Below are 18156 nucleotides of genomic sequence, written 5' to 3'. Positions count from 1 at the left end.
GATTGGTTGGGCCGCAATCTTGCAAGTGATTGGTCAGTTTACTATCTGCATAAGTGACTTGCAGGGGATTGGTCGGTTTACTATTGCATAAGTGGCTTGCCCAGATTGGTTGGTTTGCAAAAGCCACAACCTGAAATTGAGGAGTGTCCTTAAGTAAGTGGCCAATCTCACAGAGGTTTTGGGGTGCTTCCTGTTTGAGGAGAACCAAGAGAAGAGCGTGCCCTTTGGACATAGGCCCTGTACTACGACCCTCCCAAGCTGAGTAAGCCTGCGACAGCCAAGGAGGCAGTGTAGACAACAAGCAGACCCTTATGGTGCCCCACCCTCTCCCCACCACAAAACAAAACAAACCCGTTACGATGGAATGAATTCCGATTCACAGCCTTGTATAGCGTCAGAGTGTAAATACCAAACCCTGGCGGAGAGCTGAGAAAAGCGATCAATAGCGGAGCCCGCCAAGTGAAGTAACTGAGTTTCTTGTTTGAAAGTTTCCTGATGGATGAGACTAAACATTGGTTTATCAGAAGGGTAAGCGAGTTCCCTTTGAGACATGAGAGTCTCCTTTTAGTTTTTGAGGCCCTGTGCTGAGACCCCTCGAAAAGCTCGCCCTTTGCACATCTTCATTTCTGTTTATATCCTTTGTTTGTATCCTTCTCTGATATTAAAGTTGTTATTGCAGTTATGTTGTTTCTATAAATTCTCTGTGACTGTCCCAATGCATTGCCAAACCCAATAGAGAAAGAGTGCCAGTGAGGAATGGCTGGTGTTAGAATGGGTGCAGTAGTTGGAAAATTGGGGTATATTTGACTTCCATCTCATAGAAACCAGCTTGGTGCTGATTCTTATAGTCAGAGTTACATAGTGTTCAATAGTAAATAGTGAGTTCACTGTTGAACAAAAGTGTACTCCCCTCATCTTTGGGTGGGCCTATCATATATTACATTGAAAGGTCATGTCACCCATATTTTGGCCTTATTCCCAGATTATATACCATTAGTAATAACTAATAAGCCCTGGTTGCGCAGTGGTTAAAGCGCTCAGCTGCTAACTGAAAGGTTGGGGGTTTGAATCTACCAGCTGCTCCCCTGGAGAGAGATTTGCTTCCATAAAGATATACAGCCTTGGAAACCCTAGGTGGCAGTTCTACTCTGTCCTGTAGGGTCACTATGAGTCGGAATTGATGGCAATGGGTTTGGTTATATATATATATTTTTCGACTAATAACTTCACACTTTATTTTGATTTCACTAGTTTTTCCACTTAGGGCCTTTACTGTTCCAGGATTCCACATTATAGTTAATCTTCATAGGCTCCTCTTGGCTGCGTCAGTTCCTCACTTTCCTTCTTTTTCGTAATATTGACTGAAGAATACTGGTCAGGTATTTTGTACCATGACCCTCAATTTGGGTTTGTCTGACGTTTTTCTCATGGTTAGACTGGGGTGTGGTGTTTGCTTGGTTTGGTTTATCATTTTAATGAATTGGTCACCATTGCCAGAGTCTGCCAAAATAAAAACATGATTCCTTTCACTCAGATTCTTCAGATTCCCTGATTGTCTGCAGCATAAAATCCAAATTACTCAGCATGGCATGAAAAGGTTTTCAAAATCTGGTCCTCAACTTCCTCTTCAGTCTGAAGTCCTACCCTACAAACTATCTGAGCTCTAGCCAGAAGTGAAACCAGTTTCCCTAACAATTTTGCAATGCCTTGACCTCCTCCAGTTATTATTCCTGGCTAACTCCTACTGAACCCTTCTCCGCTCAGGAAAACTTCCTTTACATTGGCCCCCCTCTCCTCCAACCTGCCTTCTTTGTTTCTTGTCCCATTTCTAAACACCTTTCTAAGTTTCTCCAACATAGTATGTACCACTGTGGTCGTTCATTCATTCTACAAATATTGTCTACTTTGTGACAGGCCCTGATGTAGGGTTAAGGATTTATCAGTTAAAAAGACAAGATAAAGTTAAGTTTACATTTTAGTGGGATGGGGCAGGGCTAGGCAGTAGGTTAAGTGCATTTGCAAATAAATGAATCCATAAATAAGCAAATTCCATTCTCTGGTGTTGGGAAGGAAACATTCAAGGAGCTGAGATAAAGAAGTACAAACTGTAGGAATGAAGCATACTTTAAGAGTGGTCCAGGAGTGCCTCTTTTAGGAATATTGTAAATGTTGTTTTATTTGTCAGCCATTAGCCTTTCCATCTCCCTAGCTGCTTGAGGGTTGTTGTTATTAGGTGCTGATGAGTCGGTTCCTACTCATAGTGATCCTACCTACAACAGAACAAAACACTGCTTGGTCCTGTGCCATCCTCACAATGGTTGTTTTGTGCTTAAGCCCATTGTTGCAGCCACTGTGTCAATACATCTCTTCGAGGGTCTTCCTCTTTCAGCTTTGTGGCCCCAGAGCATACATGAAAAGGAATGGTTGTGTAATAAATAAATAAATGCTCTAAGAGTCTTAGCAAAAATTAAAAATTGGTTGCTCCCATTGCTAGTCCCGAATCTACCATTAAGACAGATACCTTTTAACCTAATGTTCTGAATAAACAGACTACATAGATAAACAGAACATCAACACCCATAAGATTCCCGTTTGAGTGAAGTAAAGAGAAATTTCAACTGTCGTTATTGTTAGGTGCCGTCAAGTCAGTTCCAACTCATAGCGACTCTATAGGAAAGGGTAGAACTACCCCATAAGGTTTCCAAGGAGTGGCTGGTGGATTTGAATATTGCCAACTTTTTGGTTAGCAGCCCAGCTCTTAACCGCTATGCCACCAGGGCTCCTCAACCGTCATTAGAATGCTAATATTATCTTCCTATTTTTACATAGGACCCCTGGTAGCACAGTGGTTAAGAGTGATGACTGCTAACTGAAAGGTTAGCAGTTTGAATCCACCAGTCACTCCTTGGAAACCCTACGGAACAGTTCTACTCTGTCCTATAGGCTCGCTATGAGTTGGAATTGACTTGATGGCAATCAGATTTTTTTTTTTTTTTGGTTATTTTTACATAGAACCCCTGATGGCACAGGGGTTATGAGCTATAGCTGCAAAGCAAAAAAAGATCAGCAGTTCGAATCCACCAGCCGCTTTTAGAAACCCCATGGGGCAGTTCTATTCTGTCCTATGGGGTCGCTATGAGTTGGAATCAACTGGATGGCAACAGGTTTGGTTTTTTCGTTTTAAAGACCTTTTTATCCAGGCTTATCTTTTGTTACAGTAAGGAATTCTGAGTAGCTGAAGTTACAGAAAGAAATAAATTGTGATAATGATGAATTATTGATATATTGGCCCAGTTATCTATACCTTGGAAAAAGCAGGTGGGAGCTATTCTTTTTAAAATGAATCATTTTTCTGGACTGTAATTATAAATTATACATTATTTTGTATCCAAGTGTATGATTCCGAACAGTATCGTTTATTATTACACTAAATAATTGGAGACTGTATTTAAACTTTTTGCAAGTGAACACATTTATTTGCCATTCTTCTCTAAAGAGTCGTATTTCTTGGGATTAAGCAATTATAAAAACCAACCTAATTTTGAAAGGCATACTTAATACATGATCCTGACATTTCTTTCCAGAAATCAAATTAGTTTATTCTTAAAATGCAAGTTTTCACAACCTTGTTAAAATAAGTTTATTCCATGAACTTATCCAGAAACCTACATATTGCTAAAATGTTATCAAAAGACCTTTTAAAAAGTGCCAAGAAATGAATTAAATATTTAGGTTTATTCTTAATACTAGCAGCAGGAAGAGCACATTGAGCTAAATTGATTAATTGAAGTTGCAATCAGTACTACCTTTATTCATATATCATACACCAGAAGATAATTAAGAACTACATTAAGATTTTTACGTAAGTCATAGTTTAGAGATAAATTTATTTTACAAATCTAAACTTTCCCACCTCTGGGGTTAATCGGGCCGGCTAAAGCCGGATAAACTAAGACTAAGGGTGTGGGAAATTCACTGCAAGGACACTTCTGAAATTTTTAAAACTTCCGCTTGGAAGAACGAGGCTTCAGGGTGGCCTCATCTTCTAAGGCTGTCCAGGAAAGGCGTCTCCTGCTTCATAAGGGAGAGTGAAAGAAAGGCGAGTAGAGACGGTCCGTAAAGAAGACGACAACCCCTAATCCCCCCGGGCCTTTTTCTCCCAATCCTCTCAGTACGCCACAGGAACCGATCCAGCGAACACGCCCAGCCCATTTCCGGGTTGTTGCCGCCGATGCCGTCGCGAGCGTAATGACGTTTTGGTCTCCTGCGGACCCCGGAAGTGCAAATCGAACTTGGCCGGGGCGCGGATCCCGAGAGGGAAAGTCATAACTACCGCACGAGGGAGTTCGACCGGCGAGCTGGAAGGCCACGCCTCCTCCCGCCTACCCCCGCAGCCGTGTAGCTGGGGGCAGACCTCAGGTAGGACCTGTACTTGCGGGCATGTGAGCGCCGGAGTCAGGCCAGGGCCAAAAATCTGAGGAGAGGGCTGGCCAGGATCGGTCTTGGGCATGGGTTGCTGGCCCCAGGGCCCAGAGGCTGTCAGGAGGCACGCTACGCTCCCAGCGGACACCTCTCCCCTGGGTCCCCGATCCTACTGATGGGCAGGTTTCACCTGCCATTTCCACTTCCTAGGCTCGACGGAACACGTGTGTTCCCTGTATGACTCGCCTTATATTTGGGCATATGAGGTTTTTGGAGCCATCCTGGAGACACTAGAGTAATGAGCCCTCCGCATTCTCGGGAGGAGAGGTATTGTGGTCTCCTGGTTACATGTTTTTCCCCCGTAAAAAAAAGGTTATCAACTGCCAAAATTTTACTAGAAGTCATTGACTGCAGCAGAAGATTAGAGGGCAATTATAAAATGTTCTCAAAACTTGTAACATGCATAGGCACTTGTAGGACATTTCAGTGGGATGTTGTATGAATTCTTTTCCAAACTGAATACTTTTGTCTCTGAAATAAAGTTACGTATGTTTTGGAAGCAGTCTTCTCTTTCATTCACGGATTTAACATATTCCTGTAGTTCTCCGGGGTGTATGTTTGTTGGGCCAAGTAACTGGTTATTTAATTTTTGGCTGTATTTATTGACAAGCATTATTGTTAAATTTGCCTGTTCCTGTGGTTTGGGCACAGGGCGATGGGATATTTATTATGCAAAACATGGTATCCTTTTGTCTTAAAGCAGTGTCAGAGGTATATTCTTTATCCTTGGTTGTGAGGGACAGATATACTGTATTCATTTAACATTTAGAGGCAGAGAGGACTTTTTGATGTGCTTAATTAAGATCTTAATGTCAGTGCTGGTACCAGGCTTTTTTCTGATGTTTAAGCTAGGTTTTCCCTACATTTAACCAGTGTAGCCTAAATGGAAGGGCTAGGGATGCTTTGTATGGCTTTGAGGCAGTGGCAGCTGCAGTGCTAGTAAGTGGTAAAAAATAGTATTTAGGCCATTGTGTTTCATTGATTTTTTTTTTTTTTTTTGGTAGTGAACTGTTTTGTTTCCCTTTGTGTATATTTTAAAAATATTTTCTTTGTGATTGCCTTGGGAAAACAATTAATATCCTAAACTTACAACAATCTAGTTTGAACTGATACCGATTTTATTTCAGTAGCATATGAAAACTCCCCTGCTGTAAAGCTCTATCCCCTCGTTATGTTGTCGATATTACAAATTACAGCTTTCTACATTTGTGTTTTTTAACATAGATTTATAATTTTTTAGTGCACTTTTCCTTTAAATCACATAGGACATAAAAAGTAGAATTACAAAAAAAAAGTGCAGTAATACTGGCTTTTATGTTTGTCTATGCAGTTAACTTTACTGGAGATCTGTATTCATATGGCTTTGAATTACTTTCCAGCATCTTTTCATTTCAACCTGAAGTGCTGCCTTTGGCATTTCATGTAGGACAGGTCTAAACTAAACCAAAAAAACCCCAAACCTGTTGCTGTTGAGTCGATTTCAACTCATAGTGACCCTACAGGACAGAGTAGACCTGCCCCATAGATTTCCAAGGAGTGGCTGGTGGATTTGAACTCCTGACCTTTTGTTTAGCAGCTGAGCTCTTAACCACTGCACCACGAGGGCTCCAGGGCAGGTCTAGTGGTAATGAATTCCTTTAGCTTTTGTTTATCTGGTAATGCCTTAGTTTCTCCCTTATTTTTGAGAGAGTTTTGCCAGACATATAATTCTTGGTTGACAGGTTATTTATTTATTTATTTATTTATGTCATGACACTTTAAATATGTCATCACATTGCCTTTTGACCTGCATAATTTCTGGTAAGAAATTGACTTAATCTTATTGAGTTTCCTTTGTACGTAATGAGTTGCTTCTCTCTTGTTGCTTTTATGATTCTTTATCTTTGGCTTTTGATTATAATGTATTATAATGTATTTGATTATAATGTATTTCAGTGTGAATCTCTTTGGGTTTATCCTACTTGGAGTTTGCCGAACATCTTAGATATGTAGATTCATGTCTTTCATCAAATTTGGGATATTTTTGTTTATTATTTCTTCAAATATTCTTTGTGCCATTATTCTATCTTTTCTTCTGTGACTCCTGTATTGTGTATATTGGTCCATTTGATGGTTTCTCACTAGTCCTTTAAGTTCTGTTCATTTTTCTTTATTCTTTTTTTCCTACTCCTCAGACTGTATAATTTCAATTGTCCTATCTTCAAGTTTACTGATTCTTTCTTTGCCTGCTCAGATCTGCTTTTGAATATTTTTAGTGAATTTTTCATTTCAGTTACTTTACTTTATACATCCAGAATTTTTTTGTTTCCTTCTTATAATTTCTGTCTCTTTATTGATAGTCTCATTTTGTTCACTCATCATTTTTCTGATTTTTTTTCTTTTTTTGTTTATGTTTTCCTTTTGCTCTTTTAGCATATTTAAGACAGTAGTTAAAAATCTTCGTGTAGTAAATCCAAGGTCTGGACATCGTTAGGGACAGTTTTTGTCACTTTATTTTGTATCTCTGAATGAGGCCATCCTTTCCTATTTCTGTGTATGTCTTGTGGTTTTTGTTTATAACTGGACATTTGAATATTGTAATGTGATTACTCTGGAAATCTAGAAATCAGATTTTACTTCTCCAGGGTTTCCTGTTTTGTTGATTGTTAAAGGCTGTAGTGGTCACTTTGTTTAGTGAGCTTTTCAAACTATTTTTGCAAAGACTATTCTTTGTTGCCTCATTACATGAAGTACATGTTCCTTTAACTTGTGCTCATTTACTATTTTGACAGAGATTTTTGTGAACATCAAGGGCTAAAAAAAGCAAAAAAACAAAACCAAATAAAATACCAGCAACAACAAAACACCTTTTCCAGTCTGCAGATTAATTTTGTGCTGTGCACTCACTGACACTTAGTCAGGCTTACTCTGAGCCTAGAGATCAGCCTGAGGTGAAAGCTTAGGTTTTTCTCAGAAGTTTTTTCTGAGCTTGATTCTTGCCCTGAGTATGACATGACTTTCTAAATTCCTGTATGGACGTGGGTGCTTTTGAATGCCCTAATATCCCAAGTAAACTCTCTCCCAGGCTTTTTCTTTCAAGCCTTTGGTGGTCTATTTTACGTCTCAATTGTAATCTTTGCCCCTCGTGGCTATGGGTTGATTGCTTTACGTTTTTTTCCAGCAATGCCTGCTGCTTTTCCACCCTAGTGAGTTACAAGACAGGTGAAAAGTGATGAGCACCTTGAGTCAGTCCTTCACGTAGCCACTGGACAGGTTAGAACAGATAAACTCAATAATTTCTAAATAAGGTCTACTTTGTTTTGTCAGGAACCAGAGTCGATACTAGAAATGTGGGCTGCCGTCTTCAGGCTGACTCCCAAGCTGGGGAGGGGTTTGGGATACAGGAAGGGTAAAAAAGGCACAAAACTTTCTATTTCAAGTTGTCTTTTTCTTGATTCAGTGTTTACTTGGTTGTTATAAACCTTTGACTGTTTTTCAGAGTTCTGACAAAGTGAGATCTGAAAGTTTTCTGTTTGTTTTTCAGCGTTTCTTTTGTCGGGGGCACAAACTTGGAGTTACCTACTCTTCCATCTTGCTGCCATATCTTTACTTTTTATTTTATTTTATATTATTGTTGTACTTTAAGTGAAAGTTTACAATTAAAATTAGTCTCTCATACAAAAATTTATACACACACTGTTACGTAACCCTAGCTGCTCTCCCTATACTGTGACAGCACACTCCCAGAACGCTTCTTCTTTCCACGCTGATTTCCTGTGTCCATTCATCCAGCTCCTGACCCTCTCTGCCTTCTCATCTCACCTCCGGACAGGAGCTGCCCATCTAGTCGTGTATCTCCTTGAGCTAAGAAGCACACTCCTCACGAGTATCACTTTATGTGCCATAGTCCAGCCTAATCTCTGTCTGAAGAGTTGGCCTTGGAAATGTCCTTAGTTCTGGGTTGACAGAGAGTCCCGGGGCCATGCTTTCCAGGGTTCCTCCAGTCTCAGTCAGATCATTAAGTCTGGTCTTTTTACTAGAATTTGAGTTCTGCACCCCACTTTTCTCCTGCTCCATCAGGACTCTCTGTTGTGTTCCCTGTCAGGGCAGTCATTGGTGATAGCTGGGCACCGTCTAGTTCTTCTGGTCTCAGGCTGATAAAGTCTTTGGTTTGTGTGGCCCTTTCTATCTCTTGGGCTAATACTTGCCTTGTGTCTTTGATGTTCTTCATTCTCCTTTACTCCAGGTGGTTGGGAGCAATTGATGCATCTTAGATGGCTGCTCACTAGCTTTTAAGACCCCAAATGCCACTCACCAAGTAGGATGCAGAACATTTTCTTAATAATCTTTCTTATGCCAGTTGACCTTAATGTCCTCTGAAAGCATGGTCCCTAGACACCCGCCTCTGCTACTCTGTCCCTCGAAGTGTTTGATTGTATTCAGGAAACTTCTCAGCTTTGGTTTAGTCCAGTTGTGCTGACTTCCCCTATAGTGTGTGTTGTCCTTCCCTTCACCTAAGATAATTCTTTTTTACTATCTAGTTAGTGAATACCCCTCTTCTTCCTTCCCCACCTCGTAATCATCAAAGAATGTTTTCTTCTGTGTTTAAACCTTTTATTGAGTTCTTACAATAGTGGTCTTATACAATACTTGTCCTTTTGCCACTGACTAAATTCACTCAGCATAATGCCTTCCAGATTCCTCCATGTTATGTTTCACAGATTCATCGTTTTTTTATCATTGTGTAGTATTCCATCGTGTGAATATACCATAATTTGTTTATCCATTCGTCTGTTGATGGGCACCTAGATTGTTCCCATATTTTTGCTATTGTGAACAGTGCTGCAGTGAACATAGGTTTGCATATATCTATTCATGTGATGGCTCTTATTTCTCTAGGATATGTTCCAAGCAGCAGGATTGCTGAATCATATAGTACTTTTATTTCTAGCTTTTTAAGGAAACACCAAATCAATTTCCAAAGTGGTTGTACCATTTTACATTTCCACCAACAGTGTATAAGTGTTCCAGTCTCTCCACAACCTCTTCAGCATTTATTATTTTGTGTGTTTTTGATTAATGCTAGCCTTGTTGGGGTGAGATGATATTTTATTGTAGTTTTGATTTGCATTTCTCCATTGGCTAATGATCGTGAGTATTTTCTCATGTGTCTGTTAGCCACCTGAATGTCTTCTTTGGTGAAGTGTCCATTCATATCCTTTGCCCATTTTTTAATTGGGTTGTTCGCTGTTTTGTTGTTGAGGTTTTGCAGTATCTTGTAGATTTTAGAGATTAGATGCTGATCGGATTTGTTATAGCCAAATTTTTTTTCCCAGTCTGTAGGTTGTCTTTTTACTCTTTTGGTAAAGACTTTTGATGAGCATAAGTATTTGATTTTTAGGAGCTTCCAGTTGTTTAGTTTCTCTTCTGGTGTTTGTGCATTGTTACTTATGGTTCGTATTGTTTATGCCATGTATTAGGGCTGCTAGCTTTGTCCCTATTTTTTCTTCCATGATCTTTATTGTTTTCGATTTTATATTTAGGTCTTTGATCCATTTTGACTTAGTTTTTGTACATGGTGTGATGTATGGGTCTTGTTTCAGTTTTTTGCAGGGATATCCAGTTATGCCAGCACCATTTGTTAAAGAGATTGTCTTTTCCCCAGTTAACGAACTTTGGGCCCTTGTCAAATGTCAGCTGCTCATAGATGGATGAATTTGTGTCTGGATTCTCCATTATCCATTGGTCTATGTATCTGTTGTTGTGCCAGTACCAGGCTGGTTTGACTACCGTGGTGGTATAATAGGTTCTAAAATCAGGTAGTGTGAAGCCTCCCACTTTGTTCTTCTTCTTGAGTAATGCTTTACTTATTTGGGGCCTCTTCCCTTTCCATATGAAGTTGGTGATTTGTTTCTCCATCTCATTAAAAAATGCCTTTGGAATTTGTATCAGGATTGCATTGTATCTGTAGATCGCTTTGGGTAGAATTGACATTTTCACAATGTTGAGACTTCCTATCCATGAGCAAGGTATGTTTTTCCACTTATGCAGGTCTTTTTTGGCTTCTTGCAGTGGGTTTTGTAGTTTTCATTGTATAGGTCTTTTATGTCTCTGGTTAGATTTTATCTTCTTGGGGGCTATTGTAAATGGTATTGATTTGTGATTTTCTCTTCAAAGTTCTTTTTGTTGGTGTAGAGGAGTCCAATTGACTTTATTATGTTTATTTTGTATCCTGATACTTTGTTGAAATCTTCTATTAGTTCCAGTAGTTTTCTTGTGGATTCTTTGGAGTTTTCTGTATGTAAGATCATATCTGCAAATAGAGATACTTTTACTTCTTCCTTACCAATTTAGATGCCCTTTATTTCTTTTTCTAGCCTGATTGCTCTGGCGAGGACATCCAGCATGATGTTGAATAAGAGTGGTGATAAAGGGCATCCTTGTCTGATTTCCGTCTCCAGGGGAATGCTTTCAGACTCTCTCCAGTTAGGATGATGTTGGCTGTTGGCTTTGTATAAATGCCCTTAATTATGTTGAGGAATTTCCTTTCTGTTCCTATTGTTGAGAGTTTTTATCATGAATGGGTGTTGGACTTTGTGAAATGCCTTTTTTGCATAAACTTATAAGATCATGTGCCTCTTGTCTTTTATTTTATATATGTGATGGATTACATTGATTGTTTTTCTAATGTTGAACTATCCCTGCATACCCGGTATAAATCCCACTTGGTCATGGTGAATAACTTTTTGATACGTTGTTGAATTCTATTGGCTAGAATTTTGTTGAGGATTTTTGCGTCTGTGTTCATGAGGGATATTGGTCTGTAATTTTCTTTTTTTGTGGTGCCTTTACCTGGTTTTGTATCAGGGTTATGCTGGCTTCATAGAATGAGTTGGAAGTATTCCATCCTTTTCTATGCTGGGAAATACCTTTAGTAGTACTATTGGTGTTAACTCTTCTCTGAAAGTTTGGTAGAATTCTGCAGTGAAACCATCCGGGCAAGGGCTTTTTTTTGTTGGGAGTTTTTAAATTACCTTTTCAATCCCTTCTTTTGTTATGGGTTTACTTAGTTGTTCTGCCTCTGTTTGTGTTAGTTTAGATAGATAGTGAGTTTCTATCTACCTCTAGGTTTTCAAATTTGTTAGAGTACAATTTTTGATAGTATTTTGTTATGATTCTTCTAATTTCAGTTAGGTCTGTTGTGGTATCACCCATCTCATTTCTTATACGGGTTATTTGCTTTCTCTCTTGTTTTTCTGTTGTCGGTTTGGCCAGTGGTTTATCGATTGTTGATCTTTTCAAAGAACCAGCTTTCAATCTTGTTAACTCTTTCAATTGTTTTTCTATTCTCTATTTCATTTAATTCTGCTGTGATTCGTATTATTTCTTTTCTTCTGGTGTCTGAGGGCTTCTTTTCCTGCCTCTTTCTACTTGTTCCTGTTGTAATATTAGTGTTTTGATTTTGGCCCTTTCGTCTTTTTGGATGTTTGCATTTATTGCTATAAACTGACCTCTGAGCACTGTTTTCACTGTGTCCCAAAGTTTTTGTTAGGATCTGTTTTCATTCTTACTTGATTCTATGAGTTTCTTTATTACATCCTTAACTTCTTCTATAACCCAGTAGTTTTTCAGCAAGGTGTTGTTCAGTTTCCAAGGATTTGATTTTTTTCCCTTGCATTTTCTGTTGTTGATTTCTACTTTTATGGCTTTATGGTCAGGAAAGATGCTTTGTAATATTTTGATGCTTTGGATTTTGTTAAGGCTTGCTTTATGGCCTAATAGGTGGTCTTTTCTGGGGAATGTTCCATATGTGTTGGAAAAGAAAAGGCTTGGCTGCTGTTGGGTGGAGCATTTGGTATATGTCTGTGAGATCAAGTTGGTTGATTGTAGCATTTCGATCTTCTGTGTCTTTATTGAGCTTCTTTCTGGATGTTCTTCTATCCTTCACCGAAAGTGGTGTGTTGAAGTCTCCTATTATTATTGTGGAGCTGTCTATCTCTCTTTTCAATGTTGTTGGAGTTTTTGTATTTTGGAGCCCTGTCTTTGGGTGCGTAAATATTTATTATAGTTATGTCCTCACGGTGTATTGATCCTTTAATCATTATATAGTGTCCTTATTCTTTGTGATGGATTTTGCTTTAAAGTCTGTCTTGTCAGAGATTTATGTTGCCACTCCTGCTCTTTTTTGAGTGTTATTTGCTTGATATATTTTTTTCCAGTCTTTGAGTTTTAGTTTGTGTCTTTAAGTCCAAGTTGTGTCTCTTGTAGCATATAGATAGTGTTTTTTTTTTAATCCATTCTGCCACTCTCTGTCTCTTTATTGCTGCATTTAGTCCATTTACATTCAGTGTAGTGATTGATAGGTATGAGTTTAGTGCTGTCATTTTGATGTCTTTTTTTGTGCATTGTTGACAGTTTCTTTGTTCCACTTAATTTTGTGCTGTCATTTTTCTTTATGTATTTTTTTCATTGTTGGTTTTGTGTTTGCTGAATCTTTATGTTTTTCTTGCTTTTTATTTTGATGTGTAGGATTTTTAGTTTCCTTTGTGGTTACCTTAATATTTACCCCTATTTTTCTAAGTTTAAACCAGTATTTTTGTTTCTTTATATTGCCTTGACTTCCTCTCTATATGAAAAATCTATGTTTATATTTTTTAGTTCTGCTTTTTTGTTTTAATGTTGTTATCTTTTACATATTGACATCTCTTTCTCACTATTTTCAGTGTCTTAGCTTTGATTTATTTTTGTGCCTTCCATATCTGGGTTGATATCTATTTGCTCTATCCGTGTTCTAGTCCTGGGTTGTTATCTCATGTTATTGATTTTCTAACCAGAGGACTCCCTTCAGTATTTCTTGCAATTTTGGTTTGGCTTTTGTAAAGTCCCTAACCTTCTGTTTATCTGGAAATGCCCTAATTTCGCCATCATATTTGAGAGAAAGTTTTGCTGGGTATTTAGGTCTTGCCTGGCAATTTTTTTTTCTTCAAGGCTTTATATATGTCATCCCATTGCCTTCTTGCCTGCATGCTTTCTGCTGAGTAGTCTGAGCTTAGTCTGATCGACTCGTCTTTGTACTGCGCACATGAGGTGATCTGGCCTGAAGGGCTCTGGCTCCCACCAGGTCAGGTCTGGCAACTCCTCACTGCTTCTCAACCGTCTCTCCCTCCCCCTGCCACTCAGTCTGATTCCTCAACTTTGCCTTTGATGTTCAGGGCTCCTAGATTGTCATATATAATTGATTCACTTGTTTTTTTGAGTCTTTGTTGTAATAGGGACCACCGGAAGCATCTGACTACTTGACCACCTTGGCCCCGCTTCCTCCTAAACTTCTATATCTTTAGTTTTTATCTGCTTTTGTGTTTATGTTTAAAGTGGGTTTCTTGTTGATAACATATAGTAGAGTTTTGTTTTTATATCTAGTTTAATAGTGTCCATCTTTTCATTGCTGTATTTAGCCTTACTTTCACTTAAAGTGATTATTATATGGTTGGATTAGTTTTTACTATATACGTTTTATTGCTCTTTGTTTTTTGTTCCTTTTTTGGTCTTCACTTCTTTTTCTTTTTTTTCTGGTTTTAATTGAGCATTTTAAGTGATTCTGTTTTTTTTCCTTTGGTAACATATTGTTTATATTCTTTTAATTTTCTCAACGGTTGCCCTAGAATTTGTAATAGATATTTACAACTAATCTAACCAAAAAACCATAGTGACCGTGTAGGACAGAGTAAAACTACCCATAGGGTTTCCAAGACTGTAAGCTTTATGGAAGCAGACTGCCACATCTTTCTCCTGACAACTAGTCTCAGCCACTTTTAAGTAACAATGTTCTGCTTCACCAGTAGTGTTGTGTGCCATCAAGTCAATTCCAACTCGTAGTGGCCCTATAGGACAGAGCGGAACTGTCCCATACAGCTTTGTAGGCTGTAATCTTTACAGGAGCAGATCGCTGGGTCTTTTCTCCTGGATGAGCCACTGGTGGGTTCAAACCACTGACCTCTCAGCAGTTGAGCGCTTTAACCGTTGGGCCACTAGGGCTTCTTGTAGGTACCTTAGAGCATTCTCAATTTCTCTTTCTCATCCCTTATTACATTGCTGTCATTCATTTCATTTATCCATAGAGTATAATCACCTGATACATTGTTGCTATTATTATTTTGAACAAGCATGGATGAGATCAGTTAAGAAAAAGTTTGTACTTTACCTTTATTCCTTCTTTAACATTCTTTCTTTCTTTATGTAGAGCCGAGTTTCTGACCAATATCATTTTCCTTTTCTCTGAAGACCTTCTTTAACATTTCTTGCAAGGCAGGTCTACTGGTGGCAGATTACTTCAATTTTTGTTTGTCTGAGAAACTCTTCATTTTTCTTTCACTTTTGAAGGATAATTTCTCTGGATGCAGAATTCTAGTTTAGTTTTTTTTTTCTTTCAACACTTTAAATAATTTACTCTTTTTTTTGCTTACGTGATTTCTGAGGAGAAGTCCAATGTAAATCTTATTCTTGTTCCTTTATAGGTAAGGTGTTTTTTCCCCCTCTGGGTTCTTTCAAGAGTTTCTGTTTGCCTTTGATTTTTTGCAATTTGAATATGATATGCTGAGGTGTATATTGTTTGGTATTTACCCCGTTTGGTGTTCTTTGAGCTTCCTCGATCTGTGGTTTGATGTTTGTCATTAATTTTGGAAAATATCAGTCATTATTAGTTCAAAATTTTTTTTCTTTCTGTTTCTTCTGGTATACCCCTTTTGTGTATGTTATACGTTTCGTAGTTATCCCACAGTTCTTGGATGTTCTGTTTTGTTTTTTTTTTTTTTTTTTCAGTCTTTTTTCTCTTTGCTTTTCAGTTTTGGAAATATCTGGTGCCATATTTTCAGGCTCATTGATTCTTTCTTCAGCTGTGTCTGGTCTACTGGTGAACACACCACAGGCATTCTTCATTTTTGTTATAGTGTTTTTTGTTTCCAGCATTTCTTTTTTGATTTTTAGAGTTTTCATCTCCCTGCTTATATTATCCATCTTCTCTTGCATGTTGTCCTTTTTTTCCATGATAGCTCTTAGCACATTAATTATGTTGTTGTTAGGTGCTGTCGAGTCAGCTCTGATCCATAGTGACCTTATATATAACAGAACGAAATGTTGCTCTCCTGTGCTGTCCTTACAATCATTGCTGTGTTTGAGCCCACTGTTGAAACTGCTGTGTCAATTCTCTTATTGAGGGTCTCCCTCTTTTTCACTGACCCTCTGCTTTACTAAGCATGATGTCCTTCTCCAGCAATTGGTCCTCTTGATGATGTGTCCAGAGTAAGTGAGATGAAGTTTTGCCATTTTTGCTTCTAAGGAGCATTCTGGATATACTTCCTCTAAGACAGATTTGTTTGTTCTTCTGGAAGTCCATGGTATTTTCAGTATTCTTTGCCAACAAACACCACAATTCAAATGCATCAGTTCTTCTTTGGTCTTCCTTTTTCATTGTCCAGCTTTCCATGTATCGGAGGCGATTGAAAATACCATGGCTTTGGTCAGGTATACATGATTATTTTAAGTTCTTGATACGATAATTAAAAAATTTCTCTCACATTGGGTCTAGTTCAGATGCTTGCACTATCTCTTCAGAAAACATGTTTTGGCCATTTAGTGTGCCTTGTAATTTTTTATTCGAAGCTGCATATGATGTTTCGGGTAAAAGGAAATGAGATAGTCTTTTATTGTGAGGTTTTGTGTTATATGTATAGGAGTTAGGCTGTGTTTTTGTCTTTTTTTGCCCCCTCTATTGTTTTTGGTTTCCCTATAGACTCTTACTTAAATAAGATCTGAGGGTTGTAGTTCTTTTAGTTTATAATCTTTTATTATTATACGGGAACTCTGTTGATGTGATGGTAAAGTGTAGGGGGAAGGAAGTGTACTATAACTATGATTAGATGACAGTCTTTTAATTAGTCTGTATGTTTGGGCTGTAACCTTCACAAGTGCTTCCCAGCAGTTTTTTACTACCTCCCTTAGATGACACATAAGTCGGAATCAGCTCAATGGCAGTGAGTTTTAAATGACGCAGGAATGATAGAGGGGCCTAGTTTTGCATATTTCTCTTCCCTAAGGTCCCTGGGTGGTGCAGATTATTTGCACTCAGCTGTTAATCTACAGGTTGGTGGTTTGATCCTACCCAGTTGTGCCATGGAAGAAACATCACCTGGCGATCTGCTTCTGTAAAGATTACAGCTAAGAAAACCCTATGAAGCAGTTCTACTATGTAAGACATGGGGTTGCCTTGAGTTGGAATCTACTCAGTGGCAACTGGTTTTTTTTTTTTTGTCTTTTTTTTTTCCAGGTCAGTTAGGTTTTGGTAAATCCCAACTTGGTTAGGCTCTGCTAAAATAATTTCCTTTGATTAAGCCTAGTTAATGAGAATAGAAGGCTCTGGGTGTATTTCAGAATGGTTACATTTTTTTCTTCCTGCGAGAAGCTTGAGGGGATTTTTCTCAGATCTTTAGCCCCAGAACTTGGTGGGTCTCCTGTAGATAAAACTCGTGAAATTGTGCGGGCTACTTTGAACTGCCCCTCCACTAGACTTTTTAACCCTCAAGTTAATCCACGCTGTGCCTGAAATGTCTCATCCTATTACTATATCAGCACAAAGTCTGGAATTTCAAGTGTTCCTACTGGTACTGGCTCCAGATGCAGGCTTCTACTTTTGGGCTTCTGCTCCCTATAAGCTGTAATTGCCTGTATTAGCCTGTCCATCTCTAGTTTTCAGGGCAGCAGTTTCCCCTGTGATCTCAGTTCTCTGATGGATCTAAGAAGAATAGTTGGTTTTTGGTTCGTTCGGCTTTTTTTTAAATTTTTTTTGGCTGTAAGGACAGCAGTGATGACTTCCGAGCTCTTTACATGTTGTGCTGGAAATTGAATGTCTACTGCTTCATTTTAATTTTTCTTCATACCTGCCATGGTTGGGTTATGGCATTCCGTGAAGACTCTCCAAGTAGTAGTTTATGCTGTTAGTTTTTTTTCCCCACTTTACTCCATTGTGTGAAGGTGGGGGTGGGAATCTATTTTATAGTTGGACTCTGACATGAAGTTTAAACAGGGTAACTCTAGGTTTGGTTCTCAGACAAACAAAGTTGGTTTTAATTTACCGGAGACCATTTTGGACATTTTATCTCCAGTACCAAAGCGTTATTATCTGTATTGTATTCTTATATGGTCATTTTCTACTGTTTTCTAGGTGGCTGATATAGTGATTTCTGCTAATATATTAGACAGGTGATTGTGATTCAAGTATTACTATTTTTTTAACTTTTTTTATTAAAAAAATTTTTTTTACTGTACTTTAGATGAAGGTTTACAAAACAAATAGTTTCTCATTAAACAGTTAGTACATGTGTTGTTTTATAACAATGGTTAACAACCCCACGACATGTCAACACTGTCCCTTCTCGACCTTGGGTTCTCTATTACCAGCTTTCCTGTCCCCTCCTGCCTTCTAGTCCTTGTCCCTAGACTGTTGTGCCTCATTAGTCTCATTTTGTTTTATGGGGCTGTCTAATCTTTTGCTGAATGTTGAACCTTGGGAATGACTTCATTACTGAGCTAAAAGGGTGTCTGGGGCCATACTCTCAGAGTTTCTCCAGTCTCTGTCAGGCCAGTAAATCTGGTCTTTTTTTGTGAGTTAGAATTTTGTTCTACATTTTTCTCCAGCTCTGT

At 38.4% G+C, this 18156-nt stretch overlaps 1 protein-coding gene across 6 annotated transcripts in view; it reads left to right on the top strand.

The window, feature by feature from the left end:
• Window positions 1-4232: 4232 nt before the first annotated feature.
• Window positions 4233-18156, top strand: part of ARB2A (ARB2 cotranscriptional regulator A) — a 483138-nt gene continuing 469214 nt past the window's right edge. For 2 of the 6 annotated variants that reach the window (XM_023730110.1, XM_023730111.1), the window contains exon 1: window positions 4298-4419. The gene's annotated coding sequence lies outside the window, so the exon portion shown is untranslated. Of the gene's footprint in view, window positions 4420-18156 lie in introns of all 6 variants that reach the window. The other 4 variants (XM_023730112.1, XM_004375027.2, XM_012555172.2 and 1 more) reach the window with 4 other exon arrangements.

Source organism: Trichechus manatus, unplaced genomic scaffold (genome assembly GCF_000243295.1).
Source record: "Trichechus manatus latirostris isolate Lorelei unplaced genomic scaffold, TriManLat1.0 scaffold00032, whole genome shotgun sequence".
NCBI classification, from domain to species: domain Eukaryota; kingdom Metazoa; phylum Chordata; class Mammalia; order Sirenia; family Trichechidae; genus Trichechus; species Trichechus manatus.
The sequence above is the reverse complement of the archived record's forward strand: the minus strand, read 5'-3'. Positions and strand labels throughout refer to the sequence as shown.